Source organism: Chiloscyllium plagiosum, chromosome 45, assembly GCF_004010195.1.
Source record: "Chiloscyllium plagiosum isolate BGI_BamShark_2017 chromosome 45, ASM401019v2, whole genome shotgun sequence".
NCBI lineage: Eukaryota > Metazoa > Chordata > Chondrichthyes > Orectolobiformes > Hemiscylliidae > Chiloscyllium > Chiloscyllium plagiosum.
In genome coordinates, this window is record NC_057754.1 from 11,573,015 (window position 1) to 11,598,050 (window position 25,036).

General features: G+C 42.9%; 1 long non-coding RNA gene across 3 annotated transcripts in view; it reads left to right on the plus strand.

Annotated features, from left to right (window-relative positions):
• Positions 1–6,597: 6,597 nt before the first annotated feature.
• The window catches only part of LOC122543962, a 27,029-nt gene continuing 8,590 nt past the window's right edge, over positions 6,598–25,036 (plus strand). The window contains exons 1-5 of one of the 3 annotated variants that reach the window (XR_006310211.1): positions 6,598–6,781; positions 7,346–8,766; positions 11,303–11,435; positions 11,873–11,960; positions 15,236–15,420. This is a non-coding gene — a long non-coding RNA (uncharacterized LOC122543962). Of the gene's footprint in view, positions 6,782–7,345; positions 8,767–11,302; positions 11,436–11,872; positions 11,961–15,235; positions 15,421–25,036 lie in introns of those variants that run through there. The other 2 variants (XR_006310210.1, XR_006310212.1) reach the window with 2 other exon arrangements.

The window sequence follows — 25,036 nt, forward strand, 5'->3', positions numbered from 1 at the left end:
TCAATTTTCCAGTATGCTCTGGGACTGGCATCCACTCATATTCACAGGTGCTTGTAATCTCTCAGTTCAGAACAGCACTTGCTCTCCTGTAAAAGTACAATACATGCCTTCAACTTCATAACAAGATGCACAGAAAACACAACAATTATTAACTCAGAAAGCAAACCAAAATTGCAATGAAGTAAATTAAGTCACGTTGAATACGCACAAAAGGTTAATGCAAATGGTAAGATCACATGAGGTAAGGGGCAATTTATTCACTTGGATAGTGGATTGATAAATTTGCAGAAAGCAGAGAATCAGGAAAATGGGTCTTTTTCTCGTAGACAACTAGTGGGGGTGCCATAGATTTGGTCATTGATGCCAGCTATTTACAATCTAGTTCAATAACTTGGATACGGAATGAAAGTTGTAAAGCTAAATTTGCAGATGACACTTGAAGAGGTGGGAAACTAAGTTGCAATGAATATCTGTGAAATTGACAAGAGGACATGGATTGTTTAGGTGAATGAGCTAACATTTGACAGGTGAAGTTTAACGATAGATATGATGTTATCAATTTGGATCAGAGGAGTGAAAAGGCAATTTATTATCTACTGTAAATGGAGAGGAAAAAGTGTGTTGGAACAGGGGGATCCATGTATTAATTGTAGAGAACTAGTATTCAGATGCAGCAGTTAATAAGGAAAGCAAATGGAATTTTTGCATTTGTTGCTAAAGGAATAGAGTGCAAAAGTAGGGAAGTGTTACTGTAACTGCACAAGACATTAGTTAGATAGTAATGCATACAATTTTGGTGCCTTTACATGAGGAGGGATGGAATTGCATTTGGAGGCAGTTGAGAGAAAGTTCACCAAATTGATTCCAGAGATGAGGGGTTTGTGTTTTGAAGAGAGATTGAGCAGTTTAGGTTATACTGTCTGGAGTTTAGAAGAATGAGAGGAGACCTCATTGACGTATATAAGATGCTAAAAGGGGTTAACAGAGTTGACGTAGAAAGGATGTTTCTCTCCATATTATTAAATATCTCTCCATCCCCTCCTTAAATTTACTCTAAGTCCCAGCATCCATTATGAGGGCTGAACTGCCTTCTACTGCACCTACTTCTGTTAGAAACCACACAGTTTGCATCATATGCCATACTGCCTTTTTGTGATGGAGAATCACTCTCACTTCGCTTTAGGAATTCGGTTCATTGACCATGCTTTAATCAAAGGTCAGGAGTGGAGAGGCCCTGGCAGAACCCAAACTTGGATGTCAATGAGCCAGTTATTGCTGAACAAGTGGTGCTTGAGAACATTGTTAGTGACCCCTTCCATCAAATTGATGATCAACTGTAGACTGATGCCGCGGTAACTTACCCGGCTGGATTAGTCCTGTCCTTTGTGGATGGATATACATGGGTAATTTACCTGGCTGGTTTCGTCTCGCCCTCTGTGGATGGATATGCATCGTAATCTACCCAGCTGGATTAGTGTCTCCCTTTGTGGATGGATATACATGTGTAATTTACTTGGTTGGATTAGTCAAGCCCTTTGTGGATGGCTATACATGGGTAATTTACCTGGCTGGATTAGTCCTGCCCTGTATGGATGGATATGCATGGGTAATTTACCTGGGCTGGATTAGTCCTGCCCTGTATGGATGGATATACATGGGTAATTTACCTGGCTGGATTAGTCCTGCCCTGTATGGATGGATATGCATGGGTAATTTACCTGGCTGGATTTGTCCTGCCTTTTGTGGATGGTTATACATGGGTACTTTTCCATTTTCCAGATGGATGTCAGCATTTTGCTTCCCCAAATAGTTTTGGCGGTGGTGCAGCTCGATTTGGCACACTTGTAGTCCTCTGATATACCTTCAGGTTGGTTCCTGATTTTGAGTTCTGCCTCCTGCTGTTCCTGGCATGGTCTCCAACACTCTCTTTATTGAACCAAAGTTGATCTCCTTGGCTTGATGATAATGATAGAGATGGGAATATGCCAGGCCATGAGGTTACAGATTGTGGTTGAATACATGTCTCATGCTGTTGCAGTGACTGGATGATGCTCAGTTTTGAAGCAAAGCACCACAAAGACTAAACCTGTGATTTCCGAGGCTGGGAAAAGATGTTCTTCTGAGAGTTGAAGATGTATAATGATTTTTGAATGGACTTGAAGTTCAGGTTGAGGTTCAGGTTGTATGTTTGTTCACTGAGCTGGAAGGTTTGTTTTCAGATGTTTTGTTTCCATGATAGGTAACATTATCAGTGAGCCTCCGGTGAAGTGCTGGTGTATGTCCTGCTTTCTATTTATGTGTCTTGGTTTCTTAAAGAGGGTGATATAGTTTCTGCTTCTACCTATATTGACTTGGGTGGGGCAACATTGAATAGTGATGTACAGAATATATAATGAGCATGGCAGTGTGACATGATTAAATTGAGAGAACTGGATGGGAAGTGGAGGATCTCCCAGAGTATTGAGAGAATGTGTGAATCTTCTTTGCTGTGTATAAGGAGATTTTATAATGAACATCAGGACTTAGAGTAACACAGCAAGGAAACAGGCCCTTCAGCCCAAACTGCTCCATGCTGACCATGGTGCCCACCCAGCTAGTTCCAATTGTCCACATTTGGACAATATCCCTCTAATCCCTTTCCATCCATATACCTGTCCAAATGTTTTGTCAAGTTGCTATTGTACCTGCCTCAACCACTTTCTCTGGCAGCCCATTCTATGTACACACCACTCTCTGCCTGAAGAAGTTACCCCTCAGGTCCTTCGTAAATCTTTGCCGTCTCACCTTAAACATATGCCCTCTAGTTTTCTATTCCCCATCCCTGGGAAAAAGGCAATATGCATTCATCCTCTTTGTGCCCCTCATGATTATATATACCTCAATGAGGTCACCCTTATTCTCCTATGTTCCAAGGAATAAAGTCATATCCTGGCCAACCTCTCCCTATAACTCAGGCTGACTAGTCCTGGCAACATCCTTGTAAATATTTATTGCAGGCTTTCAGGTTTAACTATGTCTTTCCTGTAATAGGGTGACCAAAACTGTACACAATACCCCAAGTGTGAACTCACAAACAACATATACAACTGTAACATAACGTCCCAACTTCTATACTCAATGCCTCAACTGATGAAGGCAAACATGCTAAATGCCTTCTTCACCACCCTGCCTACCTGTGATACTGCTTTCAAAGAACTATGTACTTGTACTCTTCGGTCCCTCTGTTCAACACCTTACCATTTACGATGTAAGTCCAACCTTGCTTTGACTTTACAAAGTGCAACACCTCACACTTATCTGTATTGAATTGCATTTGCCAATCCTCAGCCCACTTCCCCGTCTGATCAAGATCCCTTTGTAATATTTGATGATCTTCCTCACTATCAACGATACCGCCTTATTTTGTATCATCTGCAATCTTACTGATCATGCCTTGAATGTTCAATCCAGATAATTTATGTAAATATCAAATAGCAACGGTCCCATCACTGACCCCTGTGGCATAGCACTAGTCACAGGCCTACAGTCCAAGAAACAACCTTCACGCATCACCCTCCGCTTCCTACCATCGAGCCAATTTTGAATCCAATTAGCTAGCTCTCCCTGGATCCCATGCGACCTAACCTTCATGTCTAGCCAGCTGTGCGGGACCTTGTCAGAGGCCTTACTAAAGTCCATATAGACAACATCCACTGCCCTACCCATACATATCCTCTTTGTTACTTTTTCGAAAAACTCGAAAAGATTTGTGAGACATGACTTCCTGTGAACAAATCCACACTGACTATCCCTAATTACACCTTGACTATCCAAATGTTGGTTGGTCCTACCCCTCAGTATCCTCTCCAACAACTTGCCTACCACTGATATCAGGTTCACTGGCCTGGAGTTCCCTGGCTTGTCTTTGTTACCTTCCTTAAACAATGGGAACAACATTAGCCATCCTCCAGAAGAGAAAATGCTGGGAAATCTCAGCAGGTCTGGCAGCATCTGTAAGGAGAGAAGAGGTTTATCCCTAGTATAAATACCTCCCTATTTCTCCCTTTTTTAAGCTTTGACAAAGGGTCAGTTAGACTCGCAACATCAACTCTTTTCTCTCCTTACAGATGCTGCCAGACCTGCTGAGATTTTCCAGCATTTTCTCTTTTGGTTTCAGATTCCAGCATCCGCAGTAATTTGCTTTTAGCCACCCTCCAGTCTTCCGGGACATCACCAGTGGCTAAAGATGAGCAAGAATCTCTGCAAGTGCCTCTGCAATTTATTCCCTAGCCTCCCACAATGTCCGAGGATGGACTTGTTCAGGCCCGGGGATTTATCCACATTAATGTGCTTTAAGGCTACAAACACCTCCTATCTGATAATATGTATGCAGTCCAAAGCATCCCCATTTGTTTCCCTTATTTCCTTAGCATCCACAATTCTCTCAGTAAACACTGAGCAGAAATATTCATTAAAATGAATATTAAAAATGACTTAAGATGCAATTTGTGGGCGGCATGGTGGCACAGTGGTTAGCACTGCTGCCTCACAGCGCTGGAGACCTGGGTTCAATTCCCGCCTCAGGCGACTGACTATGTGGAGTTTGCACGTTCTCCCTGTGTCTGCGTGAGGTTTCCTCCGGGTGCTCCGGTTTCCTCCCATAGTCCAAAGATGTGCAGGTCAGGTGAATTGGCCATGCTAAATTGCCCGTAGTGTTAGGTAAGGGGTAAATGGAGGGGTATGGGTGGGTTGCGCTTTGGCGGGTCGGTGTGGACTTGTTGGGCCGAAGGGCTTGTTTCCACACTGTAAAGTAATCTAATCTAATCTAATGTCAGACGTTAGTGGCAGTTAGACCACCTAAGCAAACACATCTTCCCTCACAAACTGAAGACAAGCCTTCTCCCTTCTACGTCCAAAGACTGTGTAAGTGCTTTTCCACATTCAGAGAGGTGAACAACCTCTCCCAGTGAGAGTTTGCTGGTGTGTCAGAAGGTCAGATGAACTTGTGAATAAATGCACATAGCAGATGAAAGGCCTGTCTTCTGTATGAGCCCACAGGGGTGTGCATACGTTGGATTTCCAAGTATATATCTTTCCACACTCAGAATAGCTAAATAGCATCTCTTCTGTGGCAGTACGCTGATGCACCAGAAGGTTAGATGGATTAGTGAATCCCTTCCCAAACACCAGGGGAAGCTTCTCTCCAGAATGAATTTCCATGTGTGTATGGAATCTGTATAATTCTGTGAAAACCTTCCCACGTGTGGAGGACGAGAATGGCACCTCCTCAGTGCTGTGCTTCTAGTTGGTATGGAAAATTGAATCCCTTCCCACAGTTGCTGAATTTCCAGTTTCTCCATATTGTCAGTGCCTTTGTTTGTAACCTTGATCTGTCCCTCTCCACTGAGAATAGAATGCTGTTATTTGAGGCTGTGTAACTGGTTAAAGCTGTCTCCACAGTACGTTCACTGGAGCACTCTCCCTCATGATGAGGAATTTGTTCAAGGTCTCTCCACAGTCACAGCTCTGGCGCATTCTGTGAGCTGTACATCCTGATGGTTTTTATGTCACAGTAATGATTGAAAAGTCCCCACGTACACAAGGAAGATGCATATTTCTTATTCGACATTTAAAGGCCAATGATATTTGTGTGAAAGGTATCAACGTGAAATGGGTGGCACTGCTGCCTCACAGCACCAGGGACCTGGGTTTGATTCCACCCTCAGGTCTGTGTACAGTTTGCACATTCGCCCCATGTCTGGGTTCCTCCCACAAACCAAAGATGTGCGGGCCATGCTAAATTGCCCATAGTGTTCAGGGATGTCTAGGTTAGGTGCGTTGTTCTGGAGTAAATATAGGATAACAGCTAGGGCAAATTGTCTGGGTGGGATACTCTTTGGAGGGTCAGTGTGGACCTGTTGGGCCTAAGGGCATGTTTTCACACTGTAGGAATTCTATGATCTATGACAGTGATAGTTGCTTTGCATGTCTGGTCTCCAAATCGTCCCCTTCTAATACTCTGTAAAAGTAATCTACACAGAATTACTTGGAATTTACAGAACAGAAATAGTCCATCTGATAAACAAGCTTCTCAGTAGTTATCTACAGCTATTGATTCTGATTATAACTTGCATTTGTCTAGCTTCCTTATCAAAGACATTTCAGCTCTTTGTCGCGACCACCTGCTGTGGGTGTGAGTTCCCCATTTTAACTGCATGTCACCTAACCTGGGATTCTCCCACACGTGGTACACTATCTCAGCATCAATCCTGTCAAATCCATTCATCATGTCAAATATCTGATCCTAAAATAAATCCACATTTTCTCAAGGAAATGTCACTGAGCTAGTAACATTTTCTAATAAATATCATGTCTCTGTTTAGACAATCAACATTGTCTGGGTTAAAAGGAAGAAAGACAGACAGTTGTAAACCTTCCCCTTCTACCACCATTAAAAGTAGTTTCCAAATCCCTTTCTTTTCTCCAATCCAAGTCAGAAATTCAAAGCATCCTGCTCCTGGATAAACTTGAATTTACTTGCTGTTTCCACAAATGCTGCCTTATTAATAGAGAAGGTGCAGTATTTTCCCTTTTCTATTTCAGATTTCCAGAAATCACACCGTTTTGCTTTTATTTCAATGCAAGCCAAGAAGGAAACACAGACCAACTAAAGTTCAATTTAATTTGAATTAGGATGGGTGTTGGACGCAAGAGCTGTCTGAGCTGGAGCAGAGATGAAGAAAACATTGCAGGGTTTCATCCAGAGTACTTTGGAACATGGAAAGGCCCAACGTATTGCAAGGTGAGACTAAAAAGGGAGCTAGATTCTTGGGAAAATTGATTCCTAAATGAATGCTGATCCTACACTGTATTAGAAGAAGTATGTTGTGTTCATAAGTAGTATGTCTGTGCGGTCTTTTTATCCAGGAACAGCAAGTAACATCCAAATCAGAATAGGTGTGTGATGAGTTGGACCGAAGGATCTGTTTCCGTGCTGTTTATCTCTATGACTTGAAGGGGAATTTGAGATAATGTTTCCTTGCACCTGCTGCTCTTAGTTTTCCAGGTTGTTAAGGTGACGACAGGTTCTGTCAAACATCACGTTCCGGTGCAAATATAGCGATCCCTCTTTGCCAACTTCCCAACCTCTCCAGGCCGAAACATACTGGCAGGTTCCATGGACACGGGCATATAGTTGCGTTTTTACTACAATCTGGCAGCTTTCATACTCCTTCTTCCACATGTCGACCCCATATAATACCAGCTTCATTCAGCTCAGGTTCACAATCTGTCTTAGTGTTTTTGTGGTTTCTCTCTCTGTGGTTTCTCTCTTTGTAATTCTCTTTTTTTCAATTCATGTCACCAGATGTTAGAAGGAGAGGATGTACAAATGGAAAATCCAAACACCACATCAGGATCTAACAGTGATGCTGGATTCCTCAGGATCTGAATATCAACAACCTTTGATCATGGAAACAGAAAGCACCATTCACCGTGGGAAGGAACCGTACACTTATCCTGTGTGTGGATGAGGCCTCAGTCCATCATCTGGATTGCCAAAACATAACTGGAGTCACACTGGGGAGAAACCATGTCAATGTTGGGGCTGTGAGAAATTATTCAGTTAGCCCTGTGAGCTGGAATGTCATTGATGCAGTCATACAGGGTGTCGTCCCATTTCCCCCCTCAGTCGAAGCAAAACATTCAGCAACACATTATCATTTCACCTCCTTTATCTTTATTCAGGGCCCTGAAGGGAGAGAGAACAATCGCCCATGTTCACAGAGATGAGTTCACGATCTTATCTGATCTGATTTATATTCAGCTGAATCTTTTGTTTCACAAAACTCAAAAACTTAACTCTTTCCCTACCTACTTATACCCTATACACATTCTCAAGGGGAGAGGCCATTCTGCTGCATTGAATGTGGTAAAGCATTTATTCATTCATCCACCCTCCTGACACACCACTGGAGAGAGGCCACTTACCTGTTCCGTGTGTGGGAAGAGATAAATGTTTTTATCGGTGATGCTGAGATACCGGCAAGTTCACTATGATGAGAGACAGTATCCATTGCTCTGACTGGGGTAAGAGTTTTAAATGTTCATATGGACTGAGGGAGCACTAGCGCATTCCCATTGGGTACTTCCCATTCTAATATTCTCACTGCAGCAAGAGATTCAGGCGATCATACAGCCTGTTGATAAATCAGCAAGTCCACACTGGGGAGAGGCCTTTCACCTGCTTGGTGTGTGGGAAGGATTTCTTCTAACATGCTAGTATACTGGCAGTTGCACACTGGAGAGTGACCTTTCAAATGCCTAGATTGCAGGAAGTGCTGTAAATGTTCTGGGGATATGCATGCCTGTTCACAATGATGAGAGACCATTTAGGTTTGGGCGATTATCTGAGCTCTCTGTACACCAGCGGGTCCACACACTGGGGGGAGGCTGTTCACCTGCTCCTCGGATGGGGAAAGATTTTCTTGTTCGTGCAACCTTTACAGACACCAGTGTATTTTCCAATGACTGCTGGGATTGGGTTCTGCTGCTATTGTTAATCAAATCCAAGACTGAACCATGTTGATACTGACAGTTCCAATCTGTTTTGATGATTTTAATCATCTCCATCCTAGCTCCAGCTGTTAGAATTCTGGCTAAATGTCAAGTCTGTCCAAGTCTGTCAAACCTTTCTGCAATCGCCAAGACAAGGTGGTTCCTTGAAATAACCTCTCTGTTTCACGACAACCAGCATGTGCACAGCAAGATCTCACAAACATCAGTGAGGTAAGTAACCATTTAACCAAGTTTTTTTTGGTGGTGTTATTTAGAGCAGTAAAGTTAGTCCCAGTACAGACAGGAGAACTTCCCTGAGGACAGTGTGTAGAATTGTTGAGGTCTTCTGATCTGGAAGTAGAGCTGATTTGAGATGTTTGGTCTGCAGTGGACCTTGAAGAACTGCTCTGTGCGTCTTTCCTCTTCATACACTGACTCTCAGCTGAAGCTTCAGTAAGAGTTCACTTTAAACATCAATCCCAATTTAATCTTTAGAGCAAATCTACAAATTAGCTGCAATCAATATGGCCACCCAAGTGCTCTTTTCTTCCTTTTCCTGTATTTGAAAAATAACTGTCCAGTTCCCATGCAATTTTAAGCAACAGGTTCCATTATTTTTGCATTTTAGATTCCCACACAGCTGTATATGCTTGGAGCTGCTTTTTAAGTAGAAACCCCACAATGTGGAAACAGGCCATTCAGCTCAACAAGTCCTCACCAACCCTCTGAAGATCATCCTGCCAAGACACACCCTCCTACCCTATCCCTGGAACCCTGCATTTTCCATGGCTAACACAGCTAACCGACACATCCCTGAACATTATGGGTCATTTAGTCTGGCAAATCCACCTAACCTGCACATCTTTGCTGTGTGGGAGAAAACCAGCACACCCAGTGAAAATGCATGCAGACACGGGGAGAATGTACAAACTCCACATAGACACTGAGACAGTGTGCAAACTCCCCTCAGATGCGATGAGAACATGCAAACTCCACACAGACAGATGCCCGAAGCTGGAATCTAACCCGGGTCCCTGGCGCTGTGAGGCAGCAGCGCCACCCCCATTAGCCAGCTAATCAATGAAATGTACAGCCCCATTATACCACCAGTGACACTATCTGTAGAGTTGCATTGATTTGGTCACCAAAACAGTCAATTAATTCCCAACTCTACTATTGTGCAGAATAAATGAGACTTTCACCAGGATTCTTGTAAACAAAATTTCAAAATAATCCATTTGATATGAAAGGATAAAGCTGGTGACAATCTCTGGTTAACATTTGAAGCATAATCTGGAAGAATAACTATATTCTCTTAAAGACACACTCACACAATGCAAGGACACTGCAGAGATTACTTTTTTGTTTGAAACAAAAAAAGCCAAGGGTCTGCCATGAAGGGACAGAATTTCATGAATCTTCATGGTCCACCACTTGTTGATGAAGTCGAATTGCCAGCTATAGGATGAAAGATTGAAGGAGTCAGAAATACAGATATTTGGAAACATTTTCAGGTTCCTAATAACTTCCACTGAGAGACTAAGTGAGAGAGGCTTGCAGCTTCTAGGGTTTCCTTTCTGACCACTTCGATCAGTAAAACATTGATCAAGACTAGAAAGGGTTCGTAGAAAGCCCATCAGTACTCAGAACTCACCATAGACTTTCGAAAAGCCACTTTTTCCAGGAATTAATTTCCATAAATCCCATCTCCCAAAAACATTTACTTGTCTCTGTTTCCCCCTAAATAATTTATCTTTCTATGTAATCTGTAATAATGTTTAGCAGGTCAACCACAGCAGACATTTAATCTGACCTCATTCTACAAATAAATAATTAAAAGTCCATTACATTTTCAGCAAGTGTACAAACAGTTTCATATCTTCCGAGTTTTCACACAGATATGAATTTTATTCCCAATACTGTCCAATGTACTCGAGGGCATTCCCACCAATGCCTTTTACAATTACAATGAGATTTGCAAATCAGGGCTAACAATCCAGTTGGCTTTCTAATTACTTGCTCTCTCTGCACACTACATTATGTGATCCAAGGACACCTAGATGCATCTGCAATGCAGCATTCTACTGCCTCCACCACTGAAGGACTAATCTGCATTTCTATATTTCATGCCAGAGTGGACATTCACAATTTTTCCCTCAGTTAGACTCGATCTTACATAGAACATTACAGTGCAGTATTGGCCCTTCAGCTCGTGATTTTGTGCCAACTTGTAAAACCAATCTGAAGCCCATCTAACCTACACTACTCCATTTTCATCCATATGTCTATCTAATGAACACTTAAATGCCCTTAAATTTGGCAAGTCTACTACTGTTGCAGGCAAGCAGTTCCATGCCTCTACTGCTCTGAGTAAAGAAACTACTTTTGACATCTGACCTATATCTATCAACCATCAATTTAATGCTATGTCCCTTCATGCTAGCTATCACCATCTGAGGAAAACTGCTCTCACTGTCCACCCTATCTAATGTCTGATTATCTTATATGTCTCAATTAAGTCACCTCTTAACCTTCTCCCTAATGAAAACAACCTTGAGTCCCTCAGCCTTTCCTCATAAGACCTTCCCTCCATACCAAGCAAATTCCTGGTAAATCTTCTCTGAACCCTTTCCAAAGCTTCCACATCCTTCCTTTAATGCAGTGACTAGAACTGTAAGCAATACTCTAAGTGCGGCCACACCAGAGTTTTGTACAATTGTGACATGATCTGTCATGTTGTTTTCCCCGTGCCTTTCTTGCTTTGCAGGTTCAGTCTAACCTCTTCACATCTTGCTCAGCAAGTTTAGTTACAATGCAGTTGGATCTTTCATCCATGCCAGTCGTACAGATTGCAAATAGTTGAAGTTCCAGGACTGATCTGCACGAGTTAAAGTTTTCAGGTTGGCAAACTAATATTTATCCCAACTATCAGGTTGCTTTTAGTGAGGCAAACCTCTGCTTCACTGTCCACCAACACCACAACCTCTTATTTTGTTCAAAAACCTTTTACCTGACGTCTTAGTGAACGCTGATTGGAAATAGAAATACACAACATCTCGTCTTTCTGCACTGTCCGTGTCACATCTTCTAAGAGGTCAGAGTTCCTCGCTCTTGTTGGGAGGAAAGCCCTTCACAAGGAAGTAGCTTATTTTAGAGATGTTACTGTCCAGATCGTTGTACACAAATCACATAAATCGAAAGTGATGGTATCACCAAATATTCGGATGGGTTGCTAGTTACTATCAAGGGATGGGACAGTCTGGATGTGATCATACAGGGGTCATGCTCACCATGAACCAACTCAATAAGCCTAACAGATGAATCTAACAATTTACAGGTATTCCAGGCAAGGAGAGAGAAACTGACAGACACACACACTGATCAAGCAACAGAGAGCAATATAAGGATATTTGGATTTCCTTCAGGTCAGTCTTCGATTTAAAAAATTGAACATTTTCTTGGTGAAAATAATTTGGAAGATAAATTGTGAAGAGGATATAAACGTTATTCAAACTGAGCAATGTAGAGGTTCACAGGATGCTCCCAAGCACTGAGGATGTCACCTAGACAGGGGACGAAACGTTTGCAACAAAAACTTCCAGCTCGGCGAACAGAACCACAGCAATGTAGAGGTGCTCAATGAGTGGGTTAAGCATTGTCCGACGTGGCATAATGTGGAGTGTGTGTGGATGGTTGTCAAGAAGAACCGATAAAGAGCCTTTAATTTAAATGGGGAGTTGTTGTAGGACTCTGAGGTGCAGAAAGGTGTGGGTGTCTTGGAATGTATATCACATTGAGTTAGTCTGCAGAGGCAGCAAGTAATGAGGAAGGCAATGAAATGTCTTGTTTTCATTTGTTTGTGGGAGCATCACTGGCATTTATTCCCCCATTCCTATCAGCCCTTGAGTAGTTGGTCGTGAGATACTCATTAAATTGCTTTACTCCATAAAAATTCAAACATCTTTTGGCGAAACAACATAGCAGAAATTAAACTGCAGCTTTTTCTTTTACTGCTCCCAGTTTAACGTTCAACCAGTTTCTGTTGAATTAGACACTGGAATCTCATTGGTCTGAGTGAGTTTACATAAAGCATTATAAAACTGGGAAGGAGTTACAAACTGGAATCTACCCGAAGAGATTGGGATTTTTATATAGAGCATAGCATGTAATGGGGAGTGAGTTACAGTCTGAAATCTAATTTGGGGTAATTTATATACGGAGTGACTGGTAACAAGGAGTGAGTTACATACTAGAATCTAGTTGAGAGGATTGGGTTAGTTTATACTGTATACAGAATAACAGATACTCAGGAGTGTGTTACAGACTGGAATCTAATCAAAGGGATTGGCATGGCTTTTGTGTAGAAATGCAGATACTCCGGAGTGAGCTAGAGAGTAAAGTCTGAGGGAATCGGCCTGGTTTTATATAACAGAATGCAGATACCCAGGAGTGAGATACTGACTGGAATCTCATCAAGGGGTTCAGGGTGGTTTCTGTATGCAGTCACAGATACATGGGAGTGACTTACAGATTGGAATCTCATCGAGGGTTTTGGGGAGGTTTGTATAGCGAATACCAGAATCACATGCATTGCAATATTTGGGAGGCGGCTAATTTGTGGAGGGCCTGCAAAACCTAAGGGGGGCATAAAATGGGATGGGTGGGAGTTGGAAGAACTACACAATTTTGTAGGGGGCTGCAAATGGGGGAGTGCAATATTTTGGGGGTCAGTATTTGGCATGTAAAACTTGGCAGGAAAGTTTGTGGGTGTATGCAAACATTTTTGGGGGTACAGCAAAATTGTGGGTGTTGTATAATTTGGGAGCAGTTGAAGACATGGGGTGCACATTGAGGCAGTGCATAATTTTGGGGAGCAAGATTGTGGAGGCTGCAAGAAGGACCAATATCCAGGGGTGTAAAACTTTAAGGGGAGGTACAAGATTAAAAGGCACACCATTGAGGGTCACATTGGGGTGTGAAAAATCAGGGACGGTGTCTGAGGGGGGCACAGTATTTCGGGAAGGGCAAATATTTGGGGGGTGCACATCGGTTTTGGGGGTATGCAATATCTGGGTGGAGGATGCAAGATTTATGGGCTTGCAAAATTGGAGGGGACCACACAAACTGGAGGGAAGGTGGAACAAATGTTAGGGATATGCATACACTTTGGGGTACAGTATTGTTGGACCATCAAATTTAGTGGGGACACAAAAGTTGGGAGGAGGACTGCATCGGTTTAGTGATCCATAATTTGTGGCTGCAAAATGAGGCTGTGGAATGTGGCAAGGTGAGAGGAAGGCAGTGAGAATAAAACAAAGGGAAAAAAGTGGGAAAGAACAGAGATGAAGTCAGATTAGCATTAGAAATACAAAAGAAAGGGAACAAAAAAAAACAGACCGGATGAAAAAAATAGTGTGGGAAGAAGACAGAGATAAAGGCAGAAAGAAGAGGTAAGAATCAAAATAAGAAAGAAAGAAAAGAGAATTTGAGAGAGGGAATGGAAGAGAGGTAAAGAGAGAGAGAGAGAGAGAGACCAAGAGAGACAGCCATTGAAGGGGAGAGGGAGAGCAGAAAAGGGGGAAAAGAGAGAGAGCGAGACAGACAGACAGAAGTTAAGGAAGGTCATGGAGACACTCACCATTCCAGTGGTCCCAGCTTTCTTGTTAGTTTCTCACCCTCCCTCTTTCCCATGAGAGTCAGATCCTGTTCCTAGGGTTTGCTTCTGCCTGACTGGTTTAGGGAGGGGTGAAGATTCCAAACTGCCATTGAAATTCCAACAGTACCGACACACAGAGACAGAGAGACACACACACACAGACACACCCTCGTATATTCACCTTCTGCAAAAGGAACAATGGCTGCCAGGACCTACTCTAAATACCTTCAGATCTGTCACCCAAAGACCCTTGTCCAAAAATGCCAACTCGTCCACTCAGCTCCCTCGACTTGAAGCTCACTTGCCCCAGGTAGGGAGCACTCCCAGAGGCATATGAGATTGGGGACAGGCGTAAGAGAAAGCAGCAGCTCAATTGTTAAGTCCAGACTGCCTCTGGTTGTTCCTCTCCTCCCCGCACACATACTCCTTTCAATCCACAGCAGCCACAACACAGGTTAATTTAGACAACTGAACGCAGGCCTCTGCAACCAATGGGCATACATTTCTTCTGCAAGGGAACACAAGATTTTTACACAGATCAACTCAAGGTGTAAGTGGGACTGAGATGAACTAGTCAGCAGTTTACTTTTAATGAGTTTCTGAGAATTTTAAAAACAAATCAATCCATTTTATAAATGAACAGTTATTTCACAAACGCCCCTTCCCTGTGGTCACTCAAACAGACCAAACAATGTCTTGCACAGAGTTGATGGTAATAGAACAGTAGAGCACAGGAACAGGCCCTTCGGCCCATTATGTTGTGCCAAACATGGCACCAAATGAAATTCTGCTTGCTCTTGGCCCATATCCCTCCATTCCTTGTGCTTATCTAACAGTCCCTTGAATGCCCCTATTATATCTGTCTCCACCACCACTCCTAGCGGTGCGTTCCAAACTCTTAGCACTCTCTCTGTAAAAAACACATTGCCTCTCACATCTCCTTTGAATTTTTCCCCCTCTTATCTTAAATGCATGCCCCCTTGTATTAGACATTTCAACTGTGTGAAAAAGATTTTGACCATCAACCCTATCTATTCATCTCAGAATTTTATAGACATCTGTCAAGTTTCCCCTCAGCCTCCGCCACTCCAGAGGAAACGACCCAAGGCGTGAGTGGGACTGAGATGAACAAATCAGCACGTTTACTTTGAATGAGTTTCTGAGAATTCTACAAATGATTATACATATCTATTGTACAAATTAAATTGAGTTTATTAAACAGATCAACCCTGACGATATATCAATGGACATTGTGTGCCTCTCTATGTGGATGTCTGTGTATTTCTATATATGTGTTTCTTTGTCTCATTCTCTGTCTTCATCTGTGTGTTTCTATCTCTATGTGAGTATGTCTATGCAGCAAGGTGGTAAAAACAATGACTGCAGATGCTGGAAACCAGATACTGGATTAGTGGTGCTGGAAGAGCATAGCAGTTCAGGCAGCATCCAAGGAGCTTCAAAATCGACGTTTCGGGCAAAAGCCCTTATCAGGAATAAAGGCAGTGAGCCTGAAGCGTGGAGAGATAGGCTAGAGGAGGGTGGGGATGGGGAGAAAGTAGCATAGAGTAGGAAATGACCTGGGAGTTGCAGTGGGAGAGGGACTCCCTGAGATTCTTGTAGAGAGAGGAGGAAAACTTCTTCAAGGCAGGCATCCTTGCAAGAGGATTCGCAGTAGGGTTAAAATCAATGAGGTAAAAACAATGACTGCAGATGCTGGAAACCAGATTCTACTGCCTCCACCACTGAAGATCTACTCTGCATTTCTATATTTCCTGCCAGAGTGGACATTCACAATTTTTCCCACAGTTAGACTCGATCTTGCATAGAACAATTCAATGGATTGGAGGGGAGCTAAAGTAACCCCACCAATGCCTTGTACAATTACAATGAGATTTGCAAATCAGGGCTAACAATCTAGTTGGCTTTCTGATTACTGATGCAATCACCCCACTATTTAAAAAAGGAGGTAGAGAAAAAAACATGGACTTATAGACTATTTAGCCTGACACTGGAAAACAGTGTGGGATCGTGTTCAAATAACAACCGAAGTTGGTGAGTGGTGAAAATAACCTCTATTTAGCAACTGCAGTAGCACAGTTCAAGGTGGCGATGGAATCCTGAAATACGGCCCTTTCAGTCACCTCTTTAAACACTGTTCTTACATGTATTACATAGTTTTATCCATTGTGCACAAACATTTGTGTGCCATCTGTCCTGGGGAAGTAGGAGATTGATTGCGAAGATGTGCTAATTGCTGGCAACTACTCAGGTTAGAGTGTCTGTCCGGTCTGCTTGCATAGATAAGAGGTGTTAATCCTTTTACTTTCTAAGTTGGTACATGTGAGTAAACCTCCTAATCCTTAATGATCTAAATAAAATTTGCATAATCAAATTCTAGAGAATATTAAACTGATAACTGCAGCTTAGTCAAGAGCTTGGTCAAATATTTACCTATTTGCTGTCTGACTGTTCTCACTCATACATGCAATTTTATGGAAGCGCTGTTTTGATTGTAAGTTTCTTAAAGGGGACCGCAGCCCTGTTTAATAAATATTTAACAAGTACAAGCTGATTGGGGAAACTGTTTGGTGATCTGTAATCTATTCAGGTCCTGACAGATAGTTGGTGAAGGCGGATTAATATTATAAACTTTCCATATTTTCAGTTGAGATGTGAGGAAATGATGGCAGGATTGTGTTGTTTCTGAATAGGTTACAATATTGACATTTGTTCAGAGGTAGCTTTTAACACTAATAAGTCTAAACACTGTTTGATTGAAGGTGTAAAGAAGCAATAATGAGTTTGAAGGGGTGTTTTAATTTAGTCAATCTTGCAACAGTAAAACATACTACAAAATGTGGTTTAATGAATGAATGAAAATACATTAAAGTAAGCATAGCCATTAGCAAAGAGTTATAAATGAATTTCGTGAGCTGGCCAGTGGGTTAGTAAAGATACCTATAACACAATATCTTGCAACACCAGGCAAGTTTAATTGGAAGCACACTAGCTTTCGGAGCGCCGCTCCTTCATCAATCTGTTTCTCCACATCTCTGCTGCTATTGGAAGCACACTAGCTTTCGGAGCGCCGCTCCTTCATCAGGTGATAGTGGAGGACACAATTTTAAGGCACAGAATTTATAGCAAAAATTTCCAGTGTGATGTAACTGAAATTACACATTGAAAAATACCTTAATTGTCTGTTGAGTCTTTCATCTGTTTGAATACCATGATAGTTTCACTTCTTTCATGTGTAAATCACAAAACCTTTTTTTTATCTCACAACAGTGACAGGATTGGACAGAGTCAGCCAGCATAGATTCACAAAAAGGAAATCATGCTGCATAAATTTGCTGGAATGTTTCAAGAGCGTATTTAGAGTTGAAAAGGAGGCAGTGTACGTTACTCTTCGGAGGGTCGGTGTGGACTGGTTGGGCCGAAGGGCCTGTTTCCACACTGTAGGGAACCTAATCAAAAACAAAATGTGGTTTACCTGGGCTCTGAGAAGGCATTCAAAAAGTTCCATAGATGAAATTAGCATGTAAAATTAAAGCACGTGGGATTGAGAGTAGTGTATTGACACAGATACAGTACTGGACATCAGACAGGAAACAAAGTCTTTTTTTTGAGTGTCAGCCAGTGATCAATTTAGTACCACAGGGATCACTGCTTGGACTCCAGCTATTCACAATATCTATTAATGAAGTAAGTGAGAAAACTTAAATGTCATGTCGCCAAGCTTGTTTGTAGATGAAGTGACAAAGATGATTGAGGAAGGCATAGCAGTCGACGTGGTCTATATGGATTTCAGGAATGTGTTTGACAAGGTAGACTGGTTAACAAGGTTAGATCTCAAGGAATACAGGGAGAACTAGCCATTTGGCTCAAGGATAGAAGACAGAGGGTGGTGGTGGAGGAACGCCTTTCAAACTGGAGGCCAATGACCAGCGCTGTGCCACAAGGATTGGTGATGGGTCCCCTGCTTTTCATATTGATATAAATGATTTAGATGTGAACATAGGAGGTATAGTTAGTAAGTTTGCAGATGATACCAAAATTGGAGGTGTAGTAGAAAGAAGTGCAGAAGGTTACCTCAGAGTACAACGGGACCTTGATCAGATGGGCCAGTGGGTCGAGGAGTGGTAGATGGAGTTTAATTTAGATAAACGTGAGGTTCTGCATTTTGAAAAGGCAAATCAGAGCAGGACTTAGACACTTATGGTAAGGTCCTAGGGAGTTTGGCTGAACAAAGAGATCTTGGCATGTAGGTTCATTGTTCCTTGGAAGTCGGGTCACTGGTAGATCGGATAGTGAAAAAGGCATTTGATATGCTTTCCTTTATTGGACGGAGTATTGAGTGGTGCTGGAAATGCACAGCTGGATAGGAACAGGAGAGTTGATGTTTTGAGCATAAGCCCTTCAGCAAGATTGGTTTGGGGGGGGGGGGGTGGGGGTGGAGGGGGAACATAAAGGCACCCCCCGCATTTCTCATGAAAAGCTTATGCTTGAAACATAGACTCTGCTGCTCCTTGGCTGCTGCCTGACCGGCTGTGCTTTTCTAGCGCCACACATTTTGACTCTGATACTCCAGCATCAGCATTCCTCACTTTCTCCTGTTGGAGTTGGGAGGTCATGTTGTCGCTGTATAGGACATTGGTGCGGTTGCTTTTGGATTACTGCATTCATTACTGGTTTCCCTGCTATAGGAAAGATGTTGTGAAACTTGAAAAGGTTTGTAAAAGATTTAATAGAATGTTGCCAAGGTTGGAGGGTTTGAGCGATAAGGAGAGGCTGAATAGGCGGGGGCTATTTTCTATAGAGCTTCAGAGACTAAGAGGTCATCTTATAAAAGTTTTTAAAATCATGAGTGTCATGGAACAGTGAATTGTCATGGTCTTTTCACCAGGATAGCGAAGACAAAAACTAGAGGTCATAAAATTAAGGAGATGGGAAAGATTTAAAAGGGACCTTAAGGATAACATTTTCACAGAGGGTGATGTGTGTGTGTGGAATGAACTGCCAGAGGAAGTGATGGAGGCTGCTACTATTAAAATATTTAGTGGCATCTGGATGGGTATATGAATAGAAATGGTTTAGAGGGATATGGGCCAGAAGTAGATTAATTTATTTGCTCAGCATGAACAAGTTGAATCAAAGGGTCGGTTTTCATGCTGTACATCTCTCTGACTCCATGATGTGAAGCTGGGTGGAGCAGTGAACTATTAGGGGGAATACAGATATGCTCCAGTGTGATTTTGGAGTTGAGTGAGTAGACAAAAATGCAAGGCAGATGAATGATAATGCAGATAAATGGGAGGTTAACCAGTCTGATCACAAAAACAGGATGACAGATTATTATCTGAATGGCAAGAGGCTGGGAAAGGGGGAGATGAAATGAGACCTGGTGTCCTTGTACACAAGTCACTGAAAGTTAGCATGCAGGTGCAGCAGGAGGTGAAGAAGGCAAATGGTGTATTGGCAAGAGGATGTACAGGAGCTAGGATATAGATATAGTATCCCTACAGTGTGAAAACTGGTCATTTGGCCCAACAAGTCCACACCGACATTCTGAAGATCATCACACTGAAACCCATCTGCCTAAACTATCCCTACAACCTGGCATTTCCCATGGCTAATCCATGTAATGTACACATCCCTGGATACTATGGGCAATTTAGCATGGCCAAACCCTCACATCATTGGACTGTGGGAGGAAACCAGAGGAAACGCCTGCACATTCGCTCTGTGTCTGCGTGGGTTTCTTGCAGGTGCTCCAGTTTCCTCTAATAGTCTTACTGCAATTGTCCAGGGTCTTGGAGAGAAATCGGAGTTAGCGTTTCGGTTCAGTGACCCTTCCTCAACCTACAGCAGAATGAGTGCGAGGCGGGTGGGGGGAGTCCTCAGTGAAAGTCAAGAATGAAGCAATTAGGACTAGGTCTGCTAGAGCCAGAGTATTGTTCCCTGCATTGAGGGGAGGACTGCTTTCTGTCCACTCTTTTTACAGCACATTCAATCAATAGTATTTCCACATTGTCAATCCCAACCAGATATCACAGTAAGACCTAACAGAGTCGCTGCACTCACCAGCATCTCACTATCATCGGCCTTTCACTGTGCACGATTTTCTATCGTGTCTGTGGGAAAACCTTTCTGAGATCAGTGTCAATGGAAGAGCGCCAAGAGATGCAAAATCATGAGCAGAGCAGCTCCAAAGGATGTGTCTGGGTATCACAGTTCAAAGGAGAGACTGGGCTTTCCAGGGGGAGCAGTGCGATTTACCCTAATGATTCCTGGATCAAGGGGTTATATGATGAGCAGCGGTTGTAGAAATCAATCTTGGATTCAGTATGGCAGAGAAAGAAGTAATTTAGCCTATTTCATCAATGCCAATTTTCTTGCAGAAATGCATTCTCTCCAATTCCCCTGCAAGTTTATTTCCCTTAAATACTTATCTAATTTCCTTTTTTAAGTCATTGATTCTCTTTTTTTTCCACCCAGAAGCAGAGAGGACTGTGTAGAACCATTCATTCTGAGGAACAACAGAGCTTTGTTCCCCTTGTATCTGTTGTTGAAATAGTTCAGGTGGGAGTACATTAGCTGAAGGATATAAAGGTTCCTGGTTCAATCCCAAGTTTCACCAGTCAGTTTTATGCACCATGGTGGCCAAGTGCTACCTTGCAGTGCCACAAACCTGGATTTGATTTCACCTTTGTGTGATTTTCTGAGTGGAGTTTGCACGTTCTCCCAGTATCTGCGTGGGTTTCTGCTAGGTATTGGAGTTCTGTGCCATTGTCCAAGGATGTGCAGGTTGGGTGGATTGACCATGCTCAAAATTATGCTGTAGTGTCCAGGGATGTGTGCAGGTTAGCTGATTTAGCTATATAAAAACACCATACTCGGTTACTGGAATGGGGGGTGGGGGTTGAATGGAGTGGGAGGGAGGGAGGAGAGTCTGGGTGGCATGCCAAAAGGAGGGAGGTGCAGACTTAATGGGATAAATGGCCTTTTCCTGCACTGTAAGGATTATGATTCTATCTTTTGCCCATCTTGGAATGATTGATTCGGGTTAGGGATACTACCCAACATTTTACAAGTTACATGATTCATTTGGATGAGAGGATTGAAAGCAAGGTAGCTAAAGATCGATAGAAAACTGTTGTTTGAAGACATGAGGTTGCAGGCAGATATAGTTAGGGTTGGTGTATGGGCAAAATATCTTGCAGATGGAGTTCAATATATAAGTAATTCACTTTGGCAGGAAGAATAATTAAGAGCAGAGTTCCTTAGATGGAGAACGACTGCAGAATTCTGAGGTGCAGAAAGATTTCTGAGTCATAACGTATGAGTCACAAAGTTAGTACGTGGATTCAGCATGCACGTGTAGTCAAACATCATTGAAAGAGACCTTTTGGTTTCACTAGTGCAAGCTGACCATGTTCCCAAACTAAAGTAATTCCACCTTCCTGTGTTTGGTCCATATATCTCCAAACATAGAGTCATAGAGATGTACAGCATCGGAACAGGCCCTTTGGTCCAAGCTGTCCATGCAGACCAGATATCTCAACCCAATCTAGTCCCACCTGCCAGCACCTGGCCCATATCCCTCCAAACCCTTCCTATTCATATACCCATGCAAATGCCTCTTAAATGTTGCAATTGTACCAGCCTCCACCACTTCTTCTGGCAGCTCATTCCGTACACGTACCACTCTCTGTGTGAAAAAGTTGCCCCGTAGGTCTCTTTTATTATCTTTACCCTTTCACCCTAAACCTATGCCGTCTAGTTCTGGACTCCCCGACCCCAGGGAAAAGATTAGATTAGGTTAGATTAGATTACTTACAGTGTGGAAACAGGCCCTTCGGCCCAACAAGTCCACACTGACCCGCCGAAGCGCATCCCACCCATACCCCTACATTTACCCCTTTTACCTAACACAACGGGCAATTTAGCATGGCCAATTCACCAATTCATCTTTGGACTGTGGGAGGAAACCGAAGCACCCGGAGGAAACCCACGCAGACACGGGGAGAATGTGCAAACTCCACACAGTCAGTCGCCTGAGTTGCCTGACTTTGTCTATTTACCCTATCTATGCACCTCATAATTTTATAAACCTCTATAATGTCACCCCTCAGCCTCCTATGCTCCAGGGAAAACAGCCCCAGACTGTTCAGTCTCTCCCTGTAGCTCAAATCCTCCAACCATGCCAACATCCTTGTAAATCTTTTCTGAACCCTTTCAAGTTTCACAACATCTTTCCAATAGGAAGGAGACCAGAATTGCACGCAATACTCCAATAGTGGCCTAACCAATGTCCTGTACAGCTGCAACATGACCTCCCAACTCCTGTACTCAATACCCTGACCAATAAAGGAAAGCATACCAAACGCCTTCTTCACTATCCTATCTACCTGTGTCTCCACTTTCAAGAAGTTATGAACCTGCACTCCAAGGTCTCTTTGTTCAGCAACACTCCCTAGGACTTTACCATTAAGTGTATAAGTCTTGCTAAGATTTGCTTTCCCAAAATGCAGCACCTCTGAATTAAACTCCGTCTGCCACTTCTCAGCCCATTGGCCCATCTGGTCAAGATCTGTTGTAATCTGAGGTAGCCCTCTTCGCTGTCCACTACACCTCCAATTTTGGTGTCATCTGCAAGCTTACTAACTGTGCCTCTTATGCTCACATGCAAATCATTTATGTAAATGAGAAAAAGTGGAGGACCCAGCACAAATCCTTGTGGCACTCCACTGGTCACAGGTCTCCAGTCTGAAAAACAACCCTCCACCACCACCCTCTGTCTTCTACCTTTCAGCCAGTTCGTGTCCAAATGGCTAGTTCTCCCTTTATTCCGTGAGATCTAACCTTGCTAATCAGTCTCCCATTGGGGGGGTGGGGTACATTTTGGTGCCGCCCTTTTGGCGCCGATCATTTGGCCCCGCCGTTTTGGCTCTAAACTAGTTTGGTGCTCATTACTTTGGCGCTGAGCTGTTTTGGCACCAATTCAGAATAAAAAAAAACTCTTGTTTGGTTAAAGAAGAGAGGATGACTAATGACCCAATGTAATTTTCCCAACTAGCAAGAGTTGATAGTCAAAGCTGTAATGACCCGCTGTAGATTCAAATCTCGTTTTGTAATCATTTTCTCATTTAACAATTGTTAATTCTTAATCTACTGCCTTGATGATACTTAAGCCCTTCTGTCTTCACATTGGAAAGCTGTAATACAGTTTTCTTTTTATTTTCTTGTAGAGCTCAGACCAGAAATGGCTAAAAACATTCTAAGCAAGAGAGACAGACCAAATTTTCACACAGTGGTTATGTATTAGTGCCAAAACAGCTCCATAATGAGCGCCAATACGACAGGGCCAAATGATCGCGCCAAAAGGGCGGTGACACATAGTCCCATTCCGCCATGCGGAACCTTGTCGAACGCCTTACTGAAGGACATATGGATCATATCTAGCACTCTGCCCTCATCAATGGTCTTTGTTACTTCCACAAAAAACTCAATCAAGTTTGTGAGACATGATTTCCCATGCACAAAGCCATGTTGGCATTTATCTGAATTAAATTCCATCTGCCACTTCTCAGCCCATTGGCCCATCTGGTCCAGATCCTGTTTTAATCTGAGGTAACCCTCTTCGCTGTCCACTACACCTCCAATTTTGGTGTCATCTGCAAACTTACTAACTGTACCTCTGATGCTCGCATCCAAATCATTTATGTAAATGACAAAAAGTAGAGGGCGCAGCACTGATCCTTGTGGCACTCCATTGGTCACAGGCCTCCAGTCTGAAAAACAACCCTCCACCACCACCCTCTGTCTTCTACCTTTGAGACAGTTATGTATCCAAATGGCTGGTTCTCCCTGTATTCCATGAGATCTAACCTTGCTAATCAGTCTCCCATGGGGAACCTTGTCAAATGCCTTACTGACGTCCATATAGGTCACATCTACTGCTTTGCCCTCATCAATCTTCTTTGGTACTTCTTCAAAAACCTCAATCAACTTTGTGAGACATGATTTCCCATGAACAAAGCCATGTTGACTATCCCGAATCAGTCCTTGCCTTTCCAAATACATGTACATCCTGTCCCTAGGATACCCTCCAACGACTTGCCCACCATCGAGGTCAGGCTCACTGGTCTATAGTTCCCTGGCTTGTCCTTACAACCCTTCTTAAACAGTAGCACCACGTTAGCCAACCTCCAGTCTTCCGGCATGTCACCTGTGACTATCGATGATATAAATATCTCAGCAAGAGGCCCAGCAATCACTTATCTAGCTTCCCATGGAGTTCTAGGGTACACCTGATCAGGTCCTGGGAATTTATCCACGGTTATGCATTTCAAGACATCCAGCACTTCATCTGTAATATGGACATTTTCCAAGGTGTCACCATCTATGTCTCTACTTTCTATGCCTTCCACTGTTGGAATATTGCGTGCAATTCTGGTTTCCTTCCTATCAGAAAGATGTTGTGAAACTTGAAAGGGTTCAGAAAAGATTTACAAGGATGTTGCCAGGGTTGGAGGATCTGAGCTACAGGGAGATGCTGAACAGACTGGGGCTGTTTTCCCTGGAGCATTGGAGGCTGAGGGGTGACCTTAAAGAGGCTTACAAAATTATGAGGGGAATGGATAGGATAAATAGACAAAGTCTTTTCCCTGGGGTCAGGGAGTCCAGAACTAGAGGGCAAAGGTTTAGGGTGAGAGGGGAAAGATATAAAAGAGACCTAAGAGGCAACTTTTTCACGCAGAGGGTGGTACGTGTATGGAATGAGCTGCCAGAGGATGTGGTGGAGGCTGGTACAATTGCAACATTTAAGAGGCATTTGGATGG